Source organism: Ictidomys tridecemlineatus, chromosome 1, assembly GCF_052094955.1.
Source record: "Ictidomys tridecemlineatus isolate mIctTri1 chromosome 1, mIctTri1.hap1, whole genome shotgun sequence".
NCBI classification, from domain to species: domain Eukaryota; kingdom Metazoa; phylum Chordata; class Mammalia; order Rodentia; family Sciuridae; genus Ictidomys; species Ictidomys tridecemlineatus.
Window position 1 is genome coordinate 166,022,289 of NC_135477.1, and position 26,414 is coordinate 166,048,702.

Below are 26,414 nucleotides of genomic sequence, written 5' to 3' on the forward strand. Positions count from 1 at the left end.
TTCATCAGCCCTGTGTCTCCAGGAGGTGAATGCTCTGATTATTGTCCTTTTACAGGTGCAAAACTAAGGCTCAGGAAACTCAAGTAACTTCCCGGGCCTATGCAAGAAACAAGCAAGCGGTGGGACTCCCACTCGGATCTCTGACTCTCAGACATGCGCTCTTAGCCACCATGTTGGATTGACTCCTGTGGCCAAGTTCTTTAACCTCTCTTGGCCTCTGTTTCCCAGCCTATAAGGTGGGATTATACCCTCCTGGCCTGTGAGCACTTTGCTGACCCATAACTCTTCTGCCACCCCTTCCATGAAGCAGTGTCAGACACTGTGGCACCAGGTGAGTGCTCTTCCCACTGGGGTGGGCCCTTCTGCTTGTTGGGACAAAGTGCCCCAGTAGAGTCACTCCATGGGCTTGGGGAGTGCTTCCCCATCCCTCGTTCCCCAGCCTGGATCCTGCTGCTCTCCACTCTGCCCTGGCAGCCGAAGAGGCAGCTGAGGGCTGCACTGCCAAAGTCCTGCCAGGGAACAATGGGGCACATTAAGAAGACTGCCAGGTGCCGAGCCAGAGATGTTAAAGAGGCATTTGATTGGTTTCAACCCTAATTGTCAGGTTGCTCTTTTTTTCTCCACAGTAGTTGAGGGGCACAAAGCCCGGGTGTGGATTTCCTCCCTCCATGGCTTCTCCCTGCCTTTGGGTGGGAGTTTGCCTCGATACCTCTCCTGTTCTGGGCCCTCTCCTCTCCCTCTGTGTGTCTCTGCCTCTCCTTCACCTCCCCACCCCCACTTGTCTATGCTGTTTGGGTCTATCTCAGCAAATAAGATGAAAGATGTGACCACAGAAGCCATAAGCCTGCCACCCCCACAACTTCAAGGGATTATACCTTTCATCTTGTCCAGTCTCCCTCAATCTTATCCCTGCCAAATGGGCAGCCATCTTTGGCTCGAACACCCCAGTGATGGGGAGCTCACTCCCTTTAGCTCAGCTGGGTCCTAGGTAATCTACCATGGCTCAGGGTAACTTAAAGGATTTCTAAAGTGCCTTCTGCTCAGTTTTTCAGGCTCCTCTCAAATCTTTCCTTTCCCAGAAAGCCCTCCCTGATCTTTCCAGTCAGAATTAATCTCTGTCTCTTGAAAATGTTTATAGAACTTAATTTGTACAATTGTAATGGCATGGGTGCCGCAGTGCTGTGCTTTGCCATCTCCCCAGGCAGAAGCAAGTACTTGAAGGAGCTCTCTCAGCAGGACAGCCCTTTGGGTGAGGCTCCAGTGGAGGCAGGGGACCCCAGAGAGCTGCTTGTGAGCCTAGGCTTCCCCCATCTCTAGAACTTCCATTCCTAAACCTGGCAATTGTGTCTTTTGTGCTCTTTTCATCCGGGGAATAATTAAGGCTCTGTGGACAATATGGTCTCTACTGTAAATACCCAACTCTGCTGTTGTAGAGAAATGTGGCCATAGATAGGTGGGTGAACATACTATGTTCCAATAAAATTTTATTTGCAAAAGCACACAGCAGGCTGGATTGGGCAGACTGGTTGATTGTCAATGGCTGTTCTGGTCTCTTCCTGATGGAGGAGGCTGAAACTTAGATGGGAGCTGCCTGAAGTTCTTGTGTGACCTTAGGCAGTGCCCTGACCCACAATGCCTCAGTTTTCTCATGTGCCCCTTGTGCTGGTTGGGAGGTGAGTTGCAATGGTTCTGCCAGTTCTTGACACTTGGTGCGTTCCTGAGTTTTCCACTGGGTCTGGCAGAGCCGCTGTATCCGACTCCGTCTCTGAAACAGTCCCACTGGCCCGTGGTGTCTCACCCGGATTCCTGCCACAGTCTCTGGCTCTTCTCCCCACTTCCTCCCTGAAATCACAGTCCATTCTTTATACACATCCAGAGAGCACATTTGCAAGTGTAAATCAGAAGTTCCTGTCCCTTTTCTGAAACTCTTCAGTGGCTTGCCACTGCTTTGATGACAGTACATACCATTCAAAGTCTTGCCTTGTCTGGCCCCTCCTCCTTTTCAGACCCGTTCTCTTCCCTTCGCTGGCTCTTTCTTCACACTCCAGCCATGTCGGCCTTCATGCATGTCATGTGTGTTCTTCGCTCAGGACTTTTGCACATGGTCCAGCCTGGAGTGTTCTTCCCAAAGATTGTTGCATGACTGCTTCCCCATCACCTCAAGGCCTCAGCCCAGTCTCACCTCCTCAAAGATGCCTTCCTTGAACCTGCATTCTGAATATGTCTTTCCCAGCCGTTCTGCAACATATCTAACTGTGAATTATATACACGCAGCAGCTTGCAGTGTCTGGAATTACTCTGCATTTTATTTACTTGTTTATTCTCTGCCTCAGCAGATACTAAAGACTCAGGAGGACTTCCTCTGTCTTAGTACTATGGTATCCACAGTGCTGGCACATAGTAGGTGTCCATGTATTTTGAATGAATGAATGAGTGATGCCTGTGTGCCTGAGGACCCACCCAGGTAGTACTTCTTGCTGTCCTGGTCCTGTGTTTTCTTCTTGGCGCTGGAAGAAGTTGCACCCTCTCACCCTCAGGGGGCCCTATTCTCACAGCATGGGGAGAAACTTCTCCTCCATTGAGATCAGAGGGCCTCTGGCCAAAGGACTGTTAGCCAGAGCTGTAGCCCTTGTTCATGGCCCATAAGGCTTCACTGGTGATATCTCTGGATGAGGATCCATTGAGTTCTCTCCCTTTGGACAGTCTTTAGAATATGAAGCAAATAACTATGGGATTGCATATTTTCCCCTTGGTTCTGGAAATGTGGATCCCTGCTTACTTCTTTTGGAGCAGGTATTTGCTGGAGGTAAGCTGAGTGGCCCTTCAGTCCAGAGAGGTCTTAAACCCAGAGCCTCACACATGCTGGGCAAGTGCTCTCCCCCTGAGCTATCTCCCAGCCCAGGTCTCCTAAGGAGAAGGGTGCTGACTAGAGCCCAGTTGTCCCACAGCACCCATCAGTGGATAAATGGATTTTTATGGGTTGAATCATGTCCCAAGAGAAGATATGTTAAAGTCCTAGGCCCAGGTCCCTCAGAATGTGACCTCATTTGAAAATAGTTTGGTTATAGTCATAATAGTTTAGATGAAGTCATGCTGGAGTGTGTGGGCCCTTAATCCTGTGTGATTCATCAGGGTCCTTATAAGAAAAGAGGCCCAAATGGAGAAGATGGCCCTGTGAAGACAGAGGTGGAGATTGGAGGCATGCTGCCCTAAACCTCAGAACCCCGGGGTAGGGATAATTGTCTTACTCTCTTCTGGCTACTTCCATTCCTTTCTATCTCATGGAAAAGATCCTTTCTTCCTGTGGAGGATCAGCACATTGCACTGCACGTATGTATTCTTCAAAACCATGCTTCTGATTAATGGGTCAGCCTCCTTTTTTTCTTTCTTTCTTTCTTCTTTTTTTTTTTTTAAACTCATCCATTAGCCTTGAAGAGCAGTGGAATAAACACATCACCTTTTACTTTATTGCATCGTCTCTCATTCTGTTCTTGAGTTCTAGGTACACTGATTTCAACAAACTGTTTTTGTTCTGGGTCCCAGTTAAATTGATTTGGGGGACTGCTGTGTGGCCGGTGCCCTCGGAACTCTGAGTTTAAAAGGGGCCACGTTGGTGTATCACAGAGGCTGGGCACTGCGGGAGGGACCAGCGGACATGTCGTGTACCAAGAGGAGGTCACAGATCGTGCAGTGGAGGTCAGAAAGGACCTCAGCAAGTGGTGACTTTTAAGGTGGTCCTGAGTACAGTTAAGACTTCAGCACTGTGTACACGGTAGCATTTGGGTCTCTAAGGTAGCAGAAAGTGGGGGAACTTGTTCCTATAATGGTAGGTTAGCAAGAGCCACTGAAACTTTCCTAAAGACTGCCAGAGAGGAGCTGGAAAGGTGAGTGCAGGTTGATTTCTGGGCTGGGGAGGCTGCATTTCAGGAGGCAGGGATGGAGGGTTTTGAACAGAGGATGACAAGATCAGCATATGACTTAGAAAGGTAACCGAGGTGATGCAGGGGGCACTGGAGACAGGATGACCAGTTTGGAGGTTACTGAGATGGAGGGAGAATAAATTCATTCATTCAGCCACTCTGCCCTGTGCTGGTCCTAACACCAGAGTAGGTAGCAAGGCCACCAAGATGTATAATCTGCTGCCTCTGAACTCAAGATGTTTATAATAGTGACAGCTGCTGCTGGCTGTTCTTGCCAGGCACAGTCTGAAGCCCTTGTATACATTATCATTCTCAGGCCTCACAGCAACCCAGTAACATGCAGGCCATAGTTATCCCCATTATATAGATGAGGTGCTAAGCTCCAGGAGATAAAATGTTTCACCCAGGTCACACAACCGGTTCCTAAAGGAACTATGACTAGCCTGCAGAGCCCTGAACCCAAACTGTTGGCTCCATATACCAAACAAGTCAAGCCAGAATACTCTGAGGTCTCCCTGAAAGCTGTAGGTGCCAGCTGTATGGGGCTGTATGTGAACCCATAGAGAGCCAGGGAACCAGATGGCTGGGCAGGGAGGGCTTCCTGAGGGGCATCCTGGCCCATTCTTTTCAGGGGAGAGAGATGTAGCTGGGCACTGAAGGTAGGGGTGGAGTGGGGAGCAAAGGGATTTCAGATAGAGGGGACAGAAGTGTCAAAAATCCTTAGTGGGGAAAACTGCAAGGGGTATTCAGGGCTTCCAGGTTTAGTGTTGCTGGTCCCTAAAAAGTATATCCAGAGTAGGACTAGAAGAGTCTGGAATGCAGGTGGGGCCAAGCTCATGATCTGGATTCTGCCTCCAGCACTTGGGAGTGTGAGGGATGTCCCATGGTGAAGCCACGTGATCAGATTTGCTTTCTCAAGGGTCTTGGGGTTCAATAGTTAAAGACTCTGGGAGGTCATTTTGTCAGCCATGGTAAGGTGTTTGCATCCAGGTCAGGTGAGGCAGAGAGGCTCCCAGGACAAGCCTCCAGGGCTCCATACTCTTAAGCCAAGGACCTGATCTGGAAGGCTCATTGGGCCTAGACTTCTTCATTCAGCTTATCATTTATCCATCAGTATTTGATGGAATACTGAAAGTGCCCCACGCTGGCTCTCTGCTAAGCAGAAGGATATGGTCTCTGCCCTTGAGGACCAGCTGGACCATTAGGCACTCAGTTCCAGAGTAGGGGTCGTGTGCAGTTAGGGTGAATGTGGACTGAGGGCACAGTAAAGGACACTGTAGCCTTCAAACAGGCTTCCTTCCTGCCACCTCTCTCCTTGCCCCTCCCTGTCTTCACCCCTGGGCTTTTAAGGCCACAGGTTTGCCTGGTTTGAATCTCAACTTGGCCCTTTACCAGCTGTGTGACTTTGGGAACATTCCGTAATCTCTTTGCTCATTTCCTCCACTTTAATGGTCCCTACTTCATAGAATAGTTACATGGATCGTGTGAGGTCACAATGCAAAGCACTTGGACTAGTGCCTGACACTTAATAAGTGCTACATAGATGCCATCAATATCACAGGTCTGGGATCTCTTAGGCTTATCTCTCTGTGTTGGGCACATTTAGGATTCAGAACTATGTTAGTAAGGGTTCAATCAGGAGAGAAAGTACACAGAAATTTGAATACAGGAAGTTTAAGGAATTACCAACTATAACAGGAGATTAGAGTAATAAAATTGGCTAATTAGAAGTAAAAGGAGCTCTAAAGTATGTAGGAATATCATATACAGGAGTGGCCACTACCCATAGGGCTGAGGTGAGTGCCTAAGGAGCACCCACACCCCTGTGTTGAGGTCAACCCCGGGGAAATCCCTCCCCACAGGGCTGAGAGAGAGTGCCCGAGGAAGAAGCCCCTTGGGCTGGGGTCCTGACCTGTGAGAGGGCACAGCTGTGCTTACTGAGAGCAGAGTAGCTGCTGCATTGCACACCAGTGAAGCTGGGTGATAGGGTTCATGGTGAGGTGCCTCATGGAAGGCATTTGCTATGAAACCATCCAAAGAGTGGGCTGTGGGAGCTGCTGGCACTGGGTGCTGTTGGCTGCCACACACTGCCGGAGCCTGGCAATGCAAGAGGAGGGATGGGAGGAGCTGGGCATGGAGAACCTAGCGCCCATGGAGCCACCCTTACCTCCTATCCAGCAAACACCATGAGCAAGTGGAAAGCCCTTCCTCCTGCAGAGTCTGTCCGCGTCTTCCCCTGACCACTGAGAACACCAGATTAACTGGCAAGGAAAACAGGTTTAAGGTCCAGAACCATTTTTGTGTGGCAGGCAATGAAGGTTGGGTTTGTAGCTGAGAGGTAATAAATTGTTAACAGACCGTCTTAGTCAGTTTGGGCAGATAGAACAATACCAGAGAGACCGGGTGGTTTAAACATTGTTTCTCACAGTTATGAAGGCTGAGATCAGGTGGTCAGGTTCTCAGTAGGGTCCTCCCTCTTCCTGGTTGACAGATAGTTACTTTCCTTGCTGTGTCCTCACCTGGCAGAGAGAGCACACACAAGGATCTCTTCTGAGGGTGCTATTCCCACTCAGAGAGCTCCACCCTGGTGTCTTAAGTACTTCCCAAAGCCCTAGCCTCCAAGTGCCATCACGTTGGTGGGAGGGATTTTACCATGAATTTAGTGGTGGTAGGACAAGACTCAGTCCCCCACCCTGGCACGGAGTCTGATTCAGGGTGTTAGTCACGTGCATGTGCTCTGTTTTGCAGTAGCCTGCTGGGGTAACGGTAGTAGTCAAACACATTTTTTTTTCCCTGTGGCAAAAATGTATTCACACTATGTAGATAAATAAAGACTATTTTAGCCTCATCTCTATTCAGGTCAGACTCTGTCACTAAATGAGTTATTAAAAAGGAGTTATTAAAAAAAGCTTTTTGGATTTTGGATTGAGGCGGAGGGATGGTTGACCTCATTACCTTTCTCCACACAGCAGTCAGATCTTTTGGAAATGTAAATTCCCCCACGGCTCTCCTGGGAACCCACCAGGGGCTTCCTGCTCTAGGATAAAGAGTAAACTCCACTCCGGACAGCACATTGTCTTCCCCTTCCCCAGGTCTGCCCTCCAGTCGCACTGTCCTCAAATGAGCGACTTGTCCTGCAACAGAGCCTTTGGACACTTCCTTCTCACTACGTGGAATGTTCTTTTGGTACGTGTACACACACACACACACACACACACAGTGCTTGGTAACACGGCCTCATCCTTCAGACCTCAGTGCAGGTGTTCCTGCCTGAGGGGAGCTTTCTGAGCCCTCACCCCACCTGAGGCTTTGTTCTTTAAAGAACATGCCTTAGTTTGTGATTATGCAAACTTACAGTGAGCATGATTGTTTCATTAATCTGTCCTCCTGTTAAAATGTGAGTGCTGTGTGAGAACAGTGATTATGTCTCTTCCTTCCCCCATTATGTGAGCCCTGCTGTTTACACAGTGCTTAGCATGTGACATATTTGATGAATGAAAACAGGAATGACCATCTTGGATTGGATCTTGAACCAGGAAAGAAAACATTAGGCATTAAAGGAAATTACTGAAGCAACTGGCAAAAATTTGGACTTTAGATTGGATAGCAGTGTGGTATCGTTGTTAAATTTCCTGATTTCTATGTCATTATTCTTAGGAAATACACAATGAAGAATTTAGGAGTAAAGTTTTACCATGACTTCAACTTTTGGGTTCAGAAAAAAAAAATTAGATATAAATAGGGAAGAAGAAGAAGAAAGAATGAAAAACATGAACGTATATGAAAGCTATACAGGAAATCCTTGTACTTCTTGCATCTTTTCTGTAAGTTTGAAATTATTTCACACTAAAAAGTTTTTTAAAATTCAGTGATTAGAAATGAATGAACAAAAGGGGAAAGGAAGGCTTCAAGTGCAAAAGCAGGAGGTCAGGAGGGGCTTCCAGGAGGGCTATGTGCTTGGAGGTCGGCCCTGGGCTGGGAAAGGAAGAGCGGGGGACGGAGCTGGAGCCTTTCTGGGGTGTCTCTCGTGGGAGTGGGGTGTTGCGCGGCTCACTCAGCTTGAGGGTCTCTGTCTACATTTCCACCTCTTATTCCTTGTGATTTTTGATACACGAAGCCAAGCCATCCCCAGTTCTTCCATTTGATTTCTTTTTTTTTAACTTAAGAAAAGGGAGATATCGTCCCAAGTATGCAGATGACTCTTTCTGTCCTTAAATTATGGCCTCCCTGTTGTAGAGGTTTATTCTTGAGCAGTAAAGCACCATGTGTTTCCTGTTTGAGTTACATATTGCTGCATAACAAATTATCTCAAAATGTGGAGAATTAGCACAACAAGCATTTGTTATTGCAGTTTCTCTGGGTCATGAATTTGGGCTTTGCTCGGAGGTCCTGGCCCAGCGGCTCTCATGAGGTCACAGTCAAGATGTTGGCCAACTCCGCTGGCATCAGGAGTCTCAGCTGGGGCCCAGCAGTCTGAGGACTCGCGGGAGGACTCGTTGCTCAGCACGTGGACTTCTGCACGAGGAAGCTTGAATGCCCTGGCAGCATGACAGCTTGCTTTCCCAGAGCAAGTGATCCACAAAACAGGGAAGAGGAAGCTCACCAATAAGAGCAGGTGGGCACAAACAGAAAGCACCATTCCTTCCATGACCTAATCTGGACTCATCCCTCATCCTTGATGCTTTATTCTGTTAGTTAGAAGTGAGGCATGAAGTTCAGCCCTTGTGCAAGAAGAGAATTAGACTCTACCTCTTGAAGGGAGGAGTGAGAGAATTTGGGGACATTTTAAAACCACTATTGTGTGCGTGACACTAAATGGCACATGGAAGGGATCTAAGGTACAGACTGATATCTTTCTCCAGAAACTTATATCTGGTAGGAAAGTTAAGAAATGCCCCGAAATTGGCCCTAGGAGCCAAGGTATTCCATGGTAGATGGCTTGAGGGAGGTCTGGGAAAGGAGGAATCGCAACGAATGGTACAAAGGGAAGCTCTCGGGAGAGCCGACACCTACCCTCACAGATGGGCAGCTTTCCCCTTGGTTCTTGACCCTGATTATTGACATTGTCATAACAACGATAATGAATAACGATGGTAGCACTTGAACATTTTCACTGCAAGAGGCACCGTGGCAGGCAGGACTGCTGCGTAGCACATCTCTCCTGGTGAATAGCATCCCTTGGAATTGTACAGTGGACCATCCTCCTGCCCAATTAGTAAGGCTTTGAGCTTCCTTATGGGGTCAGTACCATTACACAGAGAACAAAGAGAAGCCTTCGGAAATCAATTGACTTATGAGAGGTGGCATGGCTAGTAAGTGGCAGAGCTGTTAGGCCCTGGGCCCAGAGACAGACCGATCAGGTTAACTTCCAGCTTCTCTGCTTCAGGTCCTTGCATAAGCATCTTGGACCTGTTTGGTTTTGGTTTCCTCATCTGCACTGTGCACCTTGTTCAGCGCGGTGCCTGGTTTGTGGCAAGCATCGGTTGCTATTGCTGTCGTCAACTCGCAGGGGCACACATTGCTCTGCTGTCTTCAAGTTCATTGCCTCAGTTTGTTATAAAGGGTTGAGATGAGAGAAGCAAGTGTTAACTACAGCAACCTGCTCTCCCAGTGTATGGATTAAGAATTGGAAGGGAAAAACAACGTGTCCAGGATGAACATCCTGGCAATGTGCCGTCAGTGTCTGCTGTTCCCTGTTTCTGTTTTATTCTCATGAGAATCTGACTGCTTCCTGGGATGCCTGACGGTTCCCTCCTCTGTGCAGGCCCAGATAGTGGCCGACCTGGGTTCTAGGAAGCTGAACGGGAGTTGGCAACTTTCTCTGAAGTGCTGTCCCTGTGGAGGAGCAAGGAGCCTGCCTTAGATAAGTGCAAAAGCAAGTTGGGATACAAGCCGGTGCTGTGTGTTCTTGAGTCAATTGCTAAATCTTTCTGGTCTCCTTTACAAAATGGGCTTGGCAGTCCTTCCCCACCAGAGTTCTTCGTCTGAAAGAAGATGTTTTTGAAACCATGCAAGCACAGTGCAAGGTCTCAGAACCCTTCATTCCTTTCCAATCATTTGAGAAATATGGCTTCTTTAAACAAATGGAATGTACACAGGTTGTTTGATGGCAATCACTCCTCCCTACCCACTGCCACCCACACCCTCTTTGCTAAAACATTGTTGAGAAAAAACAGTTTTGATCTGAATTCTGAGGATGAAAACAGCCCTCCAAACCAAAGCAAGAACCACGTGGTTTTTACAAAGTAAGTGGAATTTAAAATTTTAACCCAGTAACCAACCTGGTGACTTGTCTTCTAGAAGGAACACTTTTATTCTTTAACGAATTGGCGTTTGTGATCTGTGCTGGTTCACTGTGGAATGTCTCCTTGTCTCATTGACTGTGGTCACAGAGGCAGCAGCTCTCACTCCCGTGGGAATAACAGAGCCTACTTTGAGACTAAAAAATACCCCCAACCTCCTCCCTTTCATTTCCTCACCTAATACTAAAACACTTCCTTACTGAAGCTTAAAGAAAAGGACTAATTTCTTTTTTTAATTTTTAAAATCGGTTTGGACATGCATGAACCATTTGTTTTTCCTTAGATTACTGCACATCTCATTGTGTTTATTATACATTGAGGTTATGAGTAAATCTGCCCTGGATCATGTGGCACAAAGTGACGGGAAGAGATCCCACCAGCCCCCTGTGCAGGAGGCTCCCTCTCAGTTTCTCCCCTCCATTTTCTCATTGTTAAACTATATTTCCCCGAAGACAAAAAGGAAAGAGGTAATAGAACGAGGAGGAGAAGTGTTAGAGGGAAACCTGGAGCTGTCAGTGATTTCTGCTCTCCAGCAGTCTGACCTCAGAGTGGTTAAACTTGGAGTCCCTGCCCCACCTCTAACATGGGGATAATAACAGTAGTAGCCATGTTGTAGGGCTGTGGCCAGAACGACCTGAGAAAATACACAAAGGAAAAATGCCTTGTAGATTCCGCTATACCATGTGCACACTGAGATAGGATTGCATCAATGTATAACTTGTGTGATTTTTAAGAATTTGCTTTTAAAAGATTGTTTTTACTTTTTGAAACCGTTTGAGTTGCAGAGGCGCCTTGGAGCCACTTAGCATGATGTCCTGCTCTGGGGAGGAACACTGTGAGTAGTGTGCTCAGAGGTAGCCTGCAGCTGCCCTGGCTCCAGGATGTGGAGGGCACCACCTCTCCCTTTCATTTCTTCCCCTCACCTTCCCAGCCTTTTCGTTTTTCTTGATAAAGGATAGAGCAGCTCTTTTCCTCTTCTCTAAGACAGACAGCAGAAGATGCTATCGTAGTTAAAAACGAGTAAGCGTGCCAGGCATGCATTTGGCAGATCTGCCCTCTGCGCCCACTGCTGCTGCAGGTGCGCCCTCCTGGCCCACCTGTCTCCCAAGTGTCGGACTTGCTTGTTCAGGAAACCTGATAGTTTCTGTATCAGAGCTCCTGAGTTATTAGGGCTAAGGGGTCTGCCCTGGGGCAGGAGGGGGACTCAGCAGGGGACTCTAAGCTCTGTACATCTGAACATTTTTCTCTTTTTCAGCTGGTAGTTTTTTCTGGCTCTAGGTATAGGAGGATTTATCTGTGAAGGTACAGTGGTGACAGTAATTGTTGCCTTCTTTCTTCCCTCCTCCCTTTCTCCTCTGAAATGGGAGAGAAAACTTGTTCGCATCAGGAGTGCTTCTGCTGTTGGGATTTTCAGTGCTTTCTATTTAAAGATGTCACAGTGAGGGAGGAGTCAGAGAACAGAGGTGGCAAGACCCAGGAGATCATCTCAGCCAACACTTTGCAAACTCTCTGGAAGTCCAAGCCCACTTGAAATACCCAGTTTCAGTGTCGGAAGTGTCCTGTAAATATATTTCAACTTCTTTAATTATATATATACACACACACACACATATTCACACACACACACACACTCTGGGGTTGAACTCAGGGACATTTTACCACTGAGCTCCATCCTTAGTCTTTATTTTATTATTTTTATTATTATTATTTTAATTTTGAGACAGGGTCTTGCTTAAGTTGCTGAGGCTGGCCTTGAACTTGAAATACTCCTGTCTCAGCCTCCCAATTTGCTGGGAATGCAAGCATGTGCCACTGTGCCTGGTTCTCTTTAATCTTTTTAAAGATGTAATAAGAATAATTTTTAAAAACTGCTTCTAGGTGTTGTGTTCCACATTTTTATATGGTAAAAATCACCAGCTTATTCTCATAGCATCTAGTTAATTAAAGAAAATCCAAAGAGTCCAAGTAGGGCAGGCTGTGTGGATTTTTTTAAAAGCATCTGCCTACTCATATAGATACATCTACATCCATTAAATCGGATTTTCTCAGTATTGGGCAGCTGAAGCCAAACAGAGGCAGATATAAGCTTCAACCTGTTGTCTCTGACTTCTGAGTTCCAGTTATTCATGTTGATCAAAACAACCTCATTAGTTAACTTTATAGTAAATAAATGCCATTAATTTGAAAATTAAGAATTCATAATAATAAAATGCAACTTTCTGGTCTTATTGAATGAAAGACTTGACTCACTGAAAACCTATCTATTTTTCAGAGAACATTGAGCTAGCATCCCTCATCATCATTACTTGCTTATTAAATTATGTCCCAGCTCATTAATGTAGCAACCTGATATTTGCACAAGAAGGTCTACGTACTGGCAACTACATTTATATATTCATATTCACATCCCAGCAATTGCTTTTTATGTGTGAATGGACCCTGGCAAATTTCCCCCTTTTGGATAGTCTCAGCTCATAAAAGAAAACATTTTCTTCCATCCTCCTAAGAGAAGCCTTGCCACTGCCCAACCCCAGGTGGTCATGGTTTAATTAGAAAACCATTACCTTTTGCTTCCTGTTGGAGTTGTTTCCCATGTTCTTAGAGGCTTGTTGGGCAGTTTGCCCACAAAAATCACTATATATAAAAATCCAGCAGCTATTGAACACCTAGCATGAGAAACAGGTCAGTCCTCAACCTCCTAGAAGCCAAGCATCCCCACTCCCCCCAGCCCCGTGGCTGGCTCCCTCTTCCACCCTGTCTGTCTGTCTGTCTGTCGCTGGCTCCACTCCCATCTTCCCCAGGCTTTGGGAGCAGCTGTGACAGCAGCCTTACGCCTCATTATTCATCCACAAGGTGCTGGAGGAGCCAGCATATACATATGTGTGTGTGTGTGTGTGTGTGTGTGTGTGTGTGTGTTTTCTGTGACTTCTGGCAGGGCAGGCTACCCTGTGGGAAGGGACTTTCACGTCACCCTCCCATCTCCCAGGGTTTTGTTTGAGGGGCGGTGGGGCGTGCACTTGAGCCCTGTGGGAATCAAGGATCTGCAGTGGCCTTGTTATCTGAGCCCTTTAGCCCTTCGGCACCCAGGCCTGTCTACTAGTTCATTTGCAAACTACTCTCTCAGTCCAAGAAAGCAGCTGGAGGAAAGATGGAGAGGGTTCAGCTGGACCTCCAAGTGAAATAAAGACCATGGAAGTTCACGACATGCATGGAGGGCTGTGTTTGTCACAGAGACAAATGTAGGGAGTGAGCTCTGGCCTCCATACGCCCCAGCTCAGCAGTCAGGAAGGCCTGGGTTTGAATCTTGGCTCTGTACGGGGACCTTAAGGGAGATGCCTAACATTTATGAACCTCCGTTTTACACATAAAATGGAAATAATAGCTACCAACTTCACAGACAAACGCTAAAGATTGATTGGAGACTCTTTAAACGGGACATGTGTCTGGCACGGTGTGAGCTCAAGAACAGCTTTATTAATTTGGGGGGGACAGTGACATTCAGAGACCGTTTTCCTTTCTTTAAACTGTACAGTTTGGGCTGGGGATGTGGCTCAAGCGGTAGCGCGCTTGCCTGGCATGCGTGCGGCCCGGGTTCAATCCTCAGCACCACATACCAACAAAGATGTTGTGTCCACCGAGAACTAAAAAATAAATATTAAAAATTCTCTCTCTCTCTCCTCTCTCACTCTCTCTTTAAAAAAAAAAAAAAAAACTGTACAGTTTAATTTACTTGATTTGACCTGGATAAAAACATAGGGGGCAAGGGCAGAGGAAGGGGGTCATTCCTGGTCATTTGTCTATTTTGCTCCTCCTGCCAGCCATGTTCCCACCCCAGCCTGGACCCTCCTGGGACCAGGAGTAGTCCTGCCTCCCCAGAGGAGAGATGGGCTCACATGCTCAGTCTGAGCCTTCTTGTAGTGACTGTGGGCAGCCAGGAGTGGCCTCCTTGCAGGCCTGTGACCTCACTGCCCTCCCACCTCGAGGTCCCTCTCTCATTTCAGGAGCCCTCCCAGGACTTCACAACAACACACTCACACACCGGGCAGATCGTTGCCATCGGATTCTCCAGTTTGCTGTCTCCAGGGTGGAGGAGAGACATTTTAATTAATTACAGTCCCTGTGCTCTGGAGATCAATAACGGTAAAGAGCTGCCGGATGAATTCCCAGCCCCCGCCCTGCTTCCAGCTCTGTGACCTTGGCACTAGTTGCTAAAGCCTCTGGGCCTCAGTTTCCTCCTCTCTAGAATCGGAATGCCCGCTTCCCAGGAGTCTCTGGAGGCTTCCAAAAGGCACAGCAATCCAAAATGCTGTCAAGGGCTGGGGTGGTGGCTCAGTGGTAGAGCGCTCACCTAGCAGGCACGAGGCCCTGGGCTCGATCCTCAGCGCCACATAAATGTAAAATAAAGATATGCTGTCCACCTAAAACTAAAAAAATAAATATTTTTTAAAAATGTTGTCAATTATGGAAGGCTGGTCCTAAGTTCTTATTAAGGTGGAGTTTGCGTTTCCAAAGTGTGAGCATGAAGAGTTTTGCCATGTCTAGAACCTTCTTGCTTTGCTACTTGATACCATAAAACTGACTGGAAGATCCCACTTTCCTTCCTGAGCTTGAGGGAAGCAAGTAGCCCCGATAGCATTAGGGGGATAAGTGAGGTGGGCAGGTGGAAGTAAGTTCTGTTCTCAGGCCTCGGTTCCTCCTGGAAAAGGTCTTCTTCCTGTGGGACCCTGAGTGAGAAGCTAAAAGTCAGGGATTTCCCCTGACAGTCAGCACCATTCACCATGCTGACCACCAGCGCTGGTTCTTTGTGGTGAAGAATGGACTCCTTGTTTATCCCAGCCTCTTCTTCCCGCCTGCCTCCTTTCTTTCCCCTGCACTGTATTCTGCACACAGCAGCCAGAGTGATCTTTCTGAAGCCTAAGTCTGGTCATGTCCCTATCCTGCTCAGAGCCCTTTTCTGGTTTCCCATCCCTGTTAGGACAGAATCCAGAGTTCTTGCTGTGGCTGCCCCTGCCCTATGTGATATGGTTCCTGCCAGCTTCTCCAGCTGCATATCCTGCTCCCCCTACTGTGTTGTGGTTGGATATGTGGAGTCCCCCCAAAAGCTCCTTTGTTCATGCAGGAATTATGAGATTGTGAGAGCCATCCTGGTTTGGGGCCACCACTGACTGGGTGGTAGATGTAGGCAGGTGGGTGTGATTGGAGGAGGAGGAGTGTTGCTGGGGATGCCCTGGAAGGGTGCCTCCTCCCAGAGCCCTTCCCCTCCCTCTCTCTTCACTTCCTCGATCCTCCAGCATGCCCTTCCCCTACACTACTCTGCTCATCTCAGGCCCAGAGCGATGGACTTAGCCTAGCACGGACTAAACCACTGGGACTGTGAGCTAAAAAAAAAACCTTTTCCTCCTCTAAGTTGTTCCTGTCGAATGTTTTGGTCACAGTGGCGAAAAATTGACTGACACACCAGGTCACCCTCAGCTCCAGTCATAGCCCATGCACTCCCTAGACATGTGTGCTCTACCGGACCCCAGGCCTTGGCAGGATACCAGTTTGGGATTCCCCTGGCCATGTCCTCCACATGCTTTGGGTCTCTGCTGAGACACTGCCCCCGCAGCAAGCCTTCCCCGCCCACCCTTCAGCCTGGAAGGGTTCCTGTGATGCCCCATGTTGATGGGAATCTTGGCCCCTCCCACATCCCGGGCAGTCATGGTCTTCTTGCAGTCTTTCCTCACCTATACTGTGGGTGCATGTGTTCCTTGTGGGTGGGCCTGGTGTGACTTGCTTACTGTTAGAGCCTTCAGCTCTGAGCACTTCCTGCCACAGAGTGCAAGCCAAATAACGGAGTAGAGGAAGGACATAGATTGTTACTCTCTCTGACAGAGAAATCTGGGGCCATCAGAGTCACTAGGCACTTGCCAAACTGATAACTTGGTAGCCCCTGCCCAGCTCCCCAGCCCTCCAGATTCAGAATTTCTGTGGGTAAACCAAGCAATCATTTGAAGACCTCTCAGTGATTTGGCCCAGTGCTAGCATTTTACAAAAGAGGTAACTGATCAGAGGCAGAGATGACTTCTGTAAGACCCCATCTCTCTCTCTCTCTCTCTTTCTCTTTCTATTGCACATGTGCGTGCGCACGCACACTCGCACAGAGATTTTATCGGAGATGACATGAAGGTCTGATGCTTTTTCCATTCCCACAGTGTTGATCTTTGAGAAAACCACAGGAAGCACAGGACGGAGAGTCGGTGTTCCTCTTCTAACCTTAGGTCTGAACTGGAGAATCTTGGCAGATTGTTTATTTTTTCTTTCCACAAAAAGTACTCCGCCTCAGAATATGGGCTACTTATTTTTAAAATCCTAAATAATTACTTTCATTCCGAGACTTACATAATTTTTTTAAACACAGGAAATCCCTGATGTTTCATTTTCTGCCTCACAACTGATTTGTAGAGAGGATGAATTATCCTGCCTGATGCCATGAAGTCTATTTTTATCATCTGGGATGCTGAGACTAAAACTGAAAGGACATATTTAATGTTGCTTCTAGTGCTCAGTGACATGGCCCGAGTATCCTTAAAGCCTGCCAGAGGAGAGCCGCCATGCAGGAACATGTGTTAGGAATTCATTCAGCCTGCTCACCAGCACAAGATGGAAAGGAAGAGCTCACATTTGACACAGATAAAGTGGAGTGTGTTTCGAGGAAGGCTCTGGAACACCACAGGACCAGAAAACTGTGTTAAAGAGAAGAGTTGAAGAAACTGGGCATTTTCACTTTCATAGAACTCAGTGGCTTATAAATGCCCGAGTCCTGGGGATTGCAGGGGAGCATTAAGGAAAAGTAGACCCTGGATGTGAGGGCAGAAGGTACTGGGAAAGATCTTCCACTTGATTGTAAGGAAGAACTTTCCAGCAAGTGGAATCTTGCCAGTGAGCATTCTTTTATCTATCTATCTATCTATTTATGGGACCAGGGATTAAACCCATGGTAGCTCATCCCCAGTTCTTTAAATTTTTTTTTATTTTGAGGCAGGGTCTCACTTAGTTACTTAGGGCCTCACTAAGTTGATGAAGCTGACTTTGGACTTGTGATCCTCCTGCCTCAGCCTCCTAGGCCACTGGGATTACAGGCATGTGCCACCGTGCCCAGCCCAGTGAGCATTCTTAAAGGTAAGAGTTTCCACTGCAAGACACATGTTCAAGGCTGGAGCCATGTTATGGGCCTCCCACAGAGTCCTGGGTGAAGGGCAGATAGGACCAGATGAGGCCCACATACCCTTTGACTGGCGCTAGGGCAAACCCAAGGCCCAAAGGAGTGAAGGGCTCTGTGACGGAGCCTTGTCCTCAGTTCCAGTGAGTTGCTTGGGAATGTGGGTCCAGTGAGGCCAGAACTTTCTTTGGGTTTTTCAAGAAAAGATGGACTTGTGCATTTTGTTATATGGACTCTCTTGGGTTTTCAATACCGTGCAGGTCAAATAGAGCCATCTGTGTCTGCCAGGTGTCAGCCAAGGCCTGCCAGTTTGATCCCCCGTTCCAGGACTTTTGGGGTTACGTGCACTTCAGTTCTTCAGAGGTGAGGTGAGCGAAGTGGGTAGGGTAGGCATTGTCTCTCCAACAGATGGAGGAGCCAGGACATCTGGAGCCAAGAAGCTTCCAGAGAGACCCAGTGCCAGGTGGTAACAGGAGGGCGAGGACAGGGTTGAGGAGGAAGAGGAATGGCCAGTTACCTCCCTCGCCCATTCCATTAATATTTCATGTTTAAATTCTTCTTACAAAATTATGTGGATGAAGAGAGGGCTGGAAGGCCCAGCACTTCCTGGGGCTGGAGCAGGAGTTCTGCTTCCTGAGGATATCGGTGTGAGGCTGCTTTCCTTCTCCTCCATGCACTGCCCTGGTGCTGGGTGCCCTGCAGTTTGCATGCTGCGCGCTTATCCCTGAGCCGAGGCCTGGAGCTGTTCCAGGCCTCTGTCTCTCCTCCTCCCCAGGGATCTGCATCTTAGGCCTCTAACCATGCCTGACACTTCACCCTCATAACCCTGCTTTGGGTGTAAGTCTTCTCAAGACCCAGAGGCTCTTTTAGAATGCGCAGAGGAAAAGAAGAAAAGCCACAGGAATGCAACCCAGCGTCCATCTCAGGCTCTGGGTATTGGACTGCCAGGGACTCGGGCATGAATAAATTAGCTCTGCCACGAAAGCAACCTCAAAAAGCCAGTCGTGGCCAAACCACATTTATGGCTCCCTGATGCAGTTTGGGGTCTGTCTGCCCAGCTTCCTGCATCTCGGCCTTCCTGCCTCTCCTTAGCTCTAAGAGCAGCTTGCATACCAGCTTCAGCAGTGAGCTGCCCCTTTGTTTTTTAATCAATTTTATTTTGTGTAGTATTGGTATTTTTTTTCTCCAACACAGCTTTATTGAGATAAAGTCGAAGAATAATAAACTGTTTGTCTTAAGTGTGTAACTTGATCAGTTGGAATATATGTGTAGCCTTGTGAAGGCATCGTCACCGTCAGGTAATGGACCCCGAGGGTCCTTGTGCCCCTTTGTCTCTCTTCCCTCCCTCTATCCCCACATAACCACTCACCTGCTTTCTTTTTCTCTAGGTGCATTTTCTAGAAATTTATGCAGAAGGCACCACACAGTGTGTATTCCTTTCTGCATGGCTTTTTAAAAATTCAGCTTGATGGTTTTTGTTGTAGTTGTTTCCTGATTTTGTTTTCACAGTGCTGGGGATCGATCCCAGGGCCTTGCACATGCTAGGCAAGTGCTTTGTACCTCAGCTACATCCCAGCCCAGCATGACAATCTTGGAGATTCATCCACACCCTTGTGTGTATCAATAGTTCATTCTTTTTTTATTGCTGAGCAGCACTCTGTTGCATACTACAATTTGCTTATCCAGTCACCTGCTGATGACATCTGCATTGTTTCTAGGTTTTACCTATTAGAAATAAAGCTTCTATGGACATTTGTGTACGAGTCTGTGTGTGGACATGTGTGTTTGGTTTTCTTGAATAAACACTTAGAACGGGGACAGCATGAAGAATTGAAATTTGCTCTTCTCACATGAGATTTACCTGCTCTCATGATTGGCACCTCTTCATGTGTTTCTTGACCACATTGTATCTTCTGTGAAGAATCTGTTAAGTCTTCTGCTTGTGTTTAGTTTTTTTTTTTTTTTGCCTTATTATGGAGTTTTAAGAGTGTTTTGTGTATTTGGCACACAGGTTTTTCATCTGATCCATGTTTTACAAATACATTCCCCCATTCCTTGGCTTGCCTTTGTGTTTTCTTACGAAGGTGTTTGTATCATCTGGTAAAATATGGAGCATACGAGGTTTCCAGGGATAAGAAAGACACTGAATATTTAACAGATATAGTCAACCTTAAGAATCCTGTAGGACCTGAATGTGGAGCCCATGTGAGTGAGAGTGTATTTACCATCATATTAACTCTGGATTTGGGGATTGTTTTGCATAGTTTGAGGAAAACACTGTAGAGCACCACCCTAGGTGCTAGAAGAGAGAGGGAAGGAAAGGTATGAGCACAATCAGACGTGGGTCCTCTGCTTAGGGGCGCCCTTCTGCGGAGGAAGAGGTGTAAAGCATGCATTCTGGTCAAGGTTACCATGGCATGTGCTGTATGCTTTATTGGCATGATGCTATTTAATCCCCCAAACTATCCTAGAGGTAACTCTTCCCATTTTTCAGATGCGGAAACTGAGGCTAAGTGAAGGTGAGTAACCTCCCCGATTCATACAGCTGGGACAGAGAGACCCAAATCCAATCTCAAGTGTTCAAAGCCCTCATTCTTAATCTTCGATTTAAATTGCCTCCCAAGTGGAGCCTAAGACAATGGGTTAAGGAAACATAAGAAAGTCCTAAACAATGTTGTGGAGTAGGAAGTGAAAATTTACTTTTGGCTTTGTGCCCTGGAGCACCATGGCAAAGTTAGCATTTGAGCTAATCCTTGAAGGGTATGTGGCCTCAGTAACAGAGATCAGTGACAGAGATGGGGGAATGGCAGCTGAAGGGGACAGCATAAGGTGCAGGGCTGTGTAGCTCAGTGGTAGCCCATGTGGGGCACTGGGTTCGATCCTCAGCACCACATAAAAATAAAGGTAGTATGTCTCCATCTACAACTAAAGAAAGAAAAGGTGCCGAGGTGAGAATAGTCATGGCACCTTGTGACTAAGGCCTGTTAACCCTAAGGGTCCACAGTAGAAGAGAGGGGATGAAACTCTACTTTGAAAGTTGGACTAAGAAATGTGAATTTGATTTCAGAAGGTGACCCACTGAAGTGTGGGAGCAGGAGGTGATGATGTGATGGGTGCATGTCCCAGGGGACGTGGATTGGAGTTGAGGCAGAGAGCGGCTGGGGACCTCGTGGCCTCTACCTTAGGTGTAAGGGCCCCAGCTAGAGCATGAGCTGTAGAGATGGAGAAGGGATAAACACCTGGTTCACAAGCAGAAGCTACGCCTCATGCATTCCTTCCATTCTATCAACTTTATAATCTGGAACTAACTTGACCTGTCCCTGCAGCCTCCTCCTTCCTTGTCCATCTGTATTTTGCACACCTCATTGCTCCCACACAGTAGCCAGCGTGGAGAGAAACTCAATTTGTCCAGTCTGTAATTTGTTGACCAATTCTGATTAATGAGGTGGTACCTGGCAAAAGTGGAAATTTGGGGCCAAAATGAAGTCTTATGTTATTCATGCATTCATTTTATTCATTCAAGTTACCAAAATCATTTATTTACCATCCATTTGTCCAAAATTAAAAAAAAAATTCGATAAACACTGGATCAGTGGTATTTATCACTTATCTCTTCTCATGTGCCAGACCCTGGGGTCAGCATGAAGATAACGGTGTGTAAGGGAACACAGTCTCTGCCTGTTAGAAGTTCCCAGTCTCATGGAGGACTGGACCTGCCATCTGCTTCGGGGATTCCTTCCTCCCTCCCTCTTGTCCTCCCTCTCCTCCCTCCTGTACTCCCTCTCCTCCCTCCTCCCCTCTGTCCACAGTACTGGGGATGAATCCATGCATCATGCATGCTTGGCAAGCCCTCTACCACTGAGCTACATCCCCATCCCTTCCTAAAAATCCTGTTCTGAGACAAGCCTTGCTAAGTTGCCCAGGCTGGCCCTGAACTTGTGATCCTCTTGCCTCAGCCTCCTGAGTCACTGGGATTACAGGTGTGCCCCACTATGCGCACTAAAAATTTGTTTGCATCTCACGTTTTTGAACTTATTTTCCTCTCCTTTCTTGCCTTTGGGATTATTTTTTCTTCATTTTACTTTTTTTTCTCTCTTCTAGTAACTAAGGTCAGAATTCTCTTTCTCTGCTTTGAATACCTAAACAAGAAATGTTAGCATGCATTCTTGAGTCTACAGTTAATCAATATTTTTACCCTACTGCGCCGGTACGAGGAATTGAGCGAGAGCTAGCTTTGATTCCTCACCTTGTCTGACTTCTGTGCATGCGTCACGTGTTTTGGTTATTTCTTTTTGATTCCCCAAGACTGTGCTGCTGTTGTTTCATATAGGCTTTCTGAGTGGAGTCACTCTCCTTCTGCCTGAAGTGTGTCCTTTTAAATTTCTTTTTGTGAGGGCCTCATGATAGCAAACTCAGTTTTTTGCTTGAGAATATCTTTACTTTGCTCCTGCTCTTGCTGGGCATACAATTCTAATTCACAGTGTTCATCCTGAGTATATTGGATGGATTTCTTCCCTGTCTCCCGGATTCCATTACAGCTGTTGGGAGGTCAGGGGTCACCTAGTGATTATTGCTTTTATGGGATCTGTTTTTTATCTGGCTACTCTTAAGATGTTATATCTGTTTGTAGTATTTGCAGTTTCACTCTGATGTGAAGTTTTAAAAGCAGCTCTTACTGGTGTATAAGTTACACACAGTGAATTGTACATATTGGAAGTGTACAGTTTGATAAGTTTTCACATATATATGTACCCATGAAAACACCACCATTTCAAGATCATGAACATACCCATCACCTCCAGAGTTTCCTTGGATCCTTCTGAATTTATAGTCTCAGGCAATCCCTGATCTACTTGCTTTTTCCATAGATCAGTATGTATTTTCTATAAACAGAATCACATAGTATATGCTCATTTTTGAAAATCTGCCTTATTTCAATGAGCATGATTGTTTTGAGATTCGTCCATCTTGTAGCATACATTAAAAGTTTGTTCCTTTTTTATTATAAATTACATTCCTTTGTATAGATAGGTCAGCCTGCTTATCCCTTTACTGTTTATGGACATTTGGGTTCTTTTGAGCTTGGAGCTGTTACAGAGTTTCTGAGAACATTCGTGTACAGACCTTTGTCCGGACATGTGCTTTTATTTCTCCTGGGTAAACATCTGGCAATGGAGGGACTGGTCATGTTAGGTGTGTATTGAACTGTGGTGGGGGGGCCATTTTCCATTCTCAGCAACAGCTTATGAGAGGATTTCAGTTTCTCCATATCCTCGTCAGTACTTAGTATGATCAATCTTTTCATCTTCAGCCATTCCAACAGGTTTGCATTTCATTGTGGCTTCAATTTGTATTTCTCTAATGACCAGTGATATTGAACATCTCTTCATAAGCTCTTTCCTTCTGTTTATTTCCTTTATGATGTATCTAGTCACATCATTTGCCCATTTTAAAAACTGGGTTGTTAAGTTCTCATTTTTGAACTTTGAGAGTTCTTTTTATTCTAGGTACAAGTCCCTTATTAAATATATATTTTGCAGTATTTTTTTCCTAGCCCAGGCCTTGTCATTTTATTCTCTTGACAGTGTCTTTTGAAGGACAGGAGTTTTCAATTTTGTTGCAATTTGAGTTATCAATTTATTCTCATATGGATCATAGCTTTTAGTTTTATATCTAAGAAATCTTTCCACTAACCCAGAGTCACACATTTTTTAAGATTATGTTTCATACTAGATAATTTTAAAAGTTTAGATTTTTACATGTAGATTTTTTGATCCATTTTGAGTTAATTTTTATATGTGCTATAAAGTCCTTTTTTTCCCATTTCACATCTAGTTGTTCCACCGGTTGAGTGGACTATAATTTCTCCTCACTTTTGTCAGAAATAGTTGCTCCTTCATCTGTACCTGTACCCTCTATTCTGTTTTGTTGATCCGTTTGTTTTTCTTTGTACCAATCCCATGTTGTCTTGATGCTGACCACTTTATAGTAGGACTTGGAATCAGGTGTTAGGTATCTAGTTGGGTCTTTTCTGAAGTTGTTTTGGCTATTCTGGGCCCTTGGCATTTCCATATGACTTTTAGAAATCAGTGTGTCCATTTTTTTTAAAGAATTTTCTGGGCTTTAAAAATATTAATTAATTTATTTTTATTGGGATTCCATCAAATCCATAAGTCAACATTCAGCCTTTTGATCCATATTATGTTGTATATCTTCACCAATTCAATTTTTTTGGTTAATTTGTCTTAATGATCTTTTGTATTTTTAGGTCTTCATGTGTTTTTCAGCTTTAGTTATAGAATCTGATAATTTTTTATGCTTTTGTAAATGGTATTTTTAAATTGTTCATTGCTGAGACAATGAAATACACCTGAATGTTTTGTATATTGTTTGACTACTATGATCTTGCTAAGCTCACTATTAAAGTTCTAGTGATTTTTGTATGGATTCTGTCAGATTTTCTACATAGGATGTCATGTCTTGTACCAGTGAAGAGAGTTTTACTTATTTCTTTCCAATCTGGATGCCTTTCATTTCTTTTTCATGCCTCATTTCATTGCTTAGAACCTCTAGTACAACGTTGAATGGAAGTGATGGGAGTGGATATCCTCGTCTTGTTTCTCATCGGGGAAAAAATATTCAGTCTTAAATGATGACATTAAGTTTATTATTAACTATAGGATTTTCATAGATGTTCTTTATCTGATTGAGGAAGTTCCTGGTAGTTTTAGTTTGATGTCATGTTTAACCGGGAATACATGTTGCAAAAATCCAACATCATATAACAAAAAGTCAAGTAAATGCTTTTTCTGCATTTATTGATAATTATTTGATATTTCTTTCCTAATTTGTTGATATAGTGGATAATTTGATTTGGAATGCTAAACCAACCTTGCATTCCTAAGAATTCCTAACTCCACCAATCTTTATTTGGTAACCTTTTTATATATTGTTAGATGTCATTGCTAAAGTTTCATTTAAAATTTTTACATCTATATTTAATTTTGAATCTATTTAATTTGATTTAGAGTTTTTATATCTATACTGAATTTTAAATCTATATTTAATCTTCTATGGAATATTTTGTTATTATAGTTCTAAAAGTTATACTTGGATATTTTTAAAATCTGCTTAGTCTTTCTCATGGTCTCTTATTTTCTCTTCATATTGTCAATTCCTCTTAATTCTTATAAAACATTAAACATATTCTATGTCTGGTAATTTCACTGTCTAAAATTTTTTTGTGGATCTAATTTTGCTGGGTTTTTCCCTCACTGCTTTTCTAGTACCTAATTTCCTTACATATTTTAGGTATGGGGGTAGTTGCCTTCTTTCCTCTCTTCTTCCCTCCCTTCCTTCCTTTCATTCTTTTTTCTCTACTGTGAACTCCTATTTCTTGGGCCCTTTTCTGTGAGTGTAATCTGAGGACTAGGTGAAAGTGGTGCCTCCAAAAAAGATTGGCATTTATTTCTGCCATGTACCTAGTAGGATCTCTTTACGTTTTCAGCCTAAAGATTTTCAGACCTCTCAGGTACTCTGATTTATGGACCAAAAACCAGCAGGAGAGTTGGCTTATGTTAAAATATTCTCAGGAGGAACCAAAACAGGTATGAAGACCAATGGAATAGAATAGAAGACACAGAGACAAATACACATAAATGCAGTTACCTCATACTAGACAAAGATACCAAAAACATACATTGGAGAAAAGATAGCCCCTTTAACAAATCGTGCTAGGAAACTGGAAATCCATATGTAGCAGAATGAAAGTTAACCCCCATCTCTCACCCTGCATAAAACTCAACTCAAAGTGATATTAGACCAGAAACTGCACATACTAGGAGAAAACGGAGACTCAACACTCCAATGTGTCAGCTCAGGAACCAGCTTCTTAACAAGACTCCTACAGTGCAAGAAATAAGCTCAAAAATCAATAAATAGGATGACATCAAACTAAAAAGCTTTTTCACAGCAAAGGAAATAATAAAGAGCATGAAGAGAGAGCCTACATAATGGGAGAAAATCTTTGCTACTCCCACTTCAGGTAGAGTGTTAATTTCCAAGTTATACAAAGAACTCAAAAAACTTAACACCAAAAAAAAAAAAAAAAAACCCAGATAATCCAGTCAATAAATGGGCAAAGGAACTAAAAAGGCACTTCACAGAAGAAGAAATATGATCGGTCAACAAATATATGAAAAAAATGTTCAATGTCTCTAGCAACTACAGAAATGCAAATCAAAGCTACACTGAGATTTCATCTCCCTCCAACCAGAATGGTAATCATCAGGAATACAAGTAACAATAAATGTTGGTAAGGATGTGAGCAAAAAGGTACACTCATGCATTCTCTTGGGAGTGCAAATGAGTGCAACCACTCTGGAAAGCAATATGGAGATTCCTCAAAAAAACTAGAAATAGAAACATCATTTGATCCAACTATTCCACCCATGTTATATATCCAAAGGATTTAAAATCAGCATACTGCAGCGATACAGCCACATCAATGTTTATAGCAGCAAAATTCACAATAGCTAAGCTATGGAGCCAAACTAGATGCCCATTAGCAGAAGAATGGATAAAGAAGTTATGGTATATACACACAATGGAATATTGCTTAGCCATAGAGAATGACTTTATAACATTTGTTGGTAAATGGGTGGATCTGGAGGCTATCATGCTAAGTGAAATAAGCCAATCCCCCAAAAACAAACGGGTGAATATTATTTTCTCTGACATGTAGAAGCTAAGCCACAATAAGGGGAGAGAGAGAAATTCATGGAATTAGACAAAAGGGGAATGTGGGGAAGGGAGGGAGGATGGGAAAAGCAAAGACAATAGAGGGAATCAGACATAACTTTCCTATGTACACAAATGAATATACCAGTGTCTATACATCCATAAGACTGGGGCCCTAATTAGACTTAGATATAGTCCATGCATGTGTAATTTTATTAAAATGAACTCCACTGTCATGTATAAGTTAAAAAG

The 26,414-nt window shown here is 44.9% G+C and overlaps 1 protein-coding gene across 3 annotated transcripts in view; it reads left to right on the top strand.

Moving 5' to 3' along the window:
* Galnt10 (polypeptide N-acetylgalactosaminyltransferase 10) overlaps positions 1 to 26,414 on the top strand; it is a 238,707-nt gene that overhangs the window by 10,660 nt on the left and 201,633 nt on the right. The window lies entirely within an intron of this gene.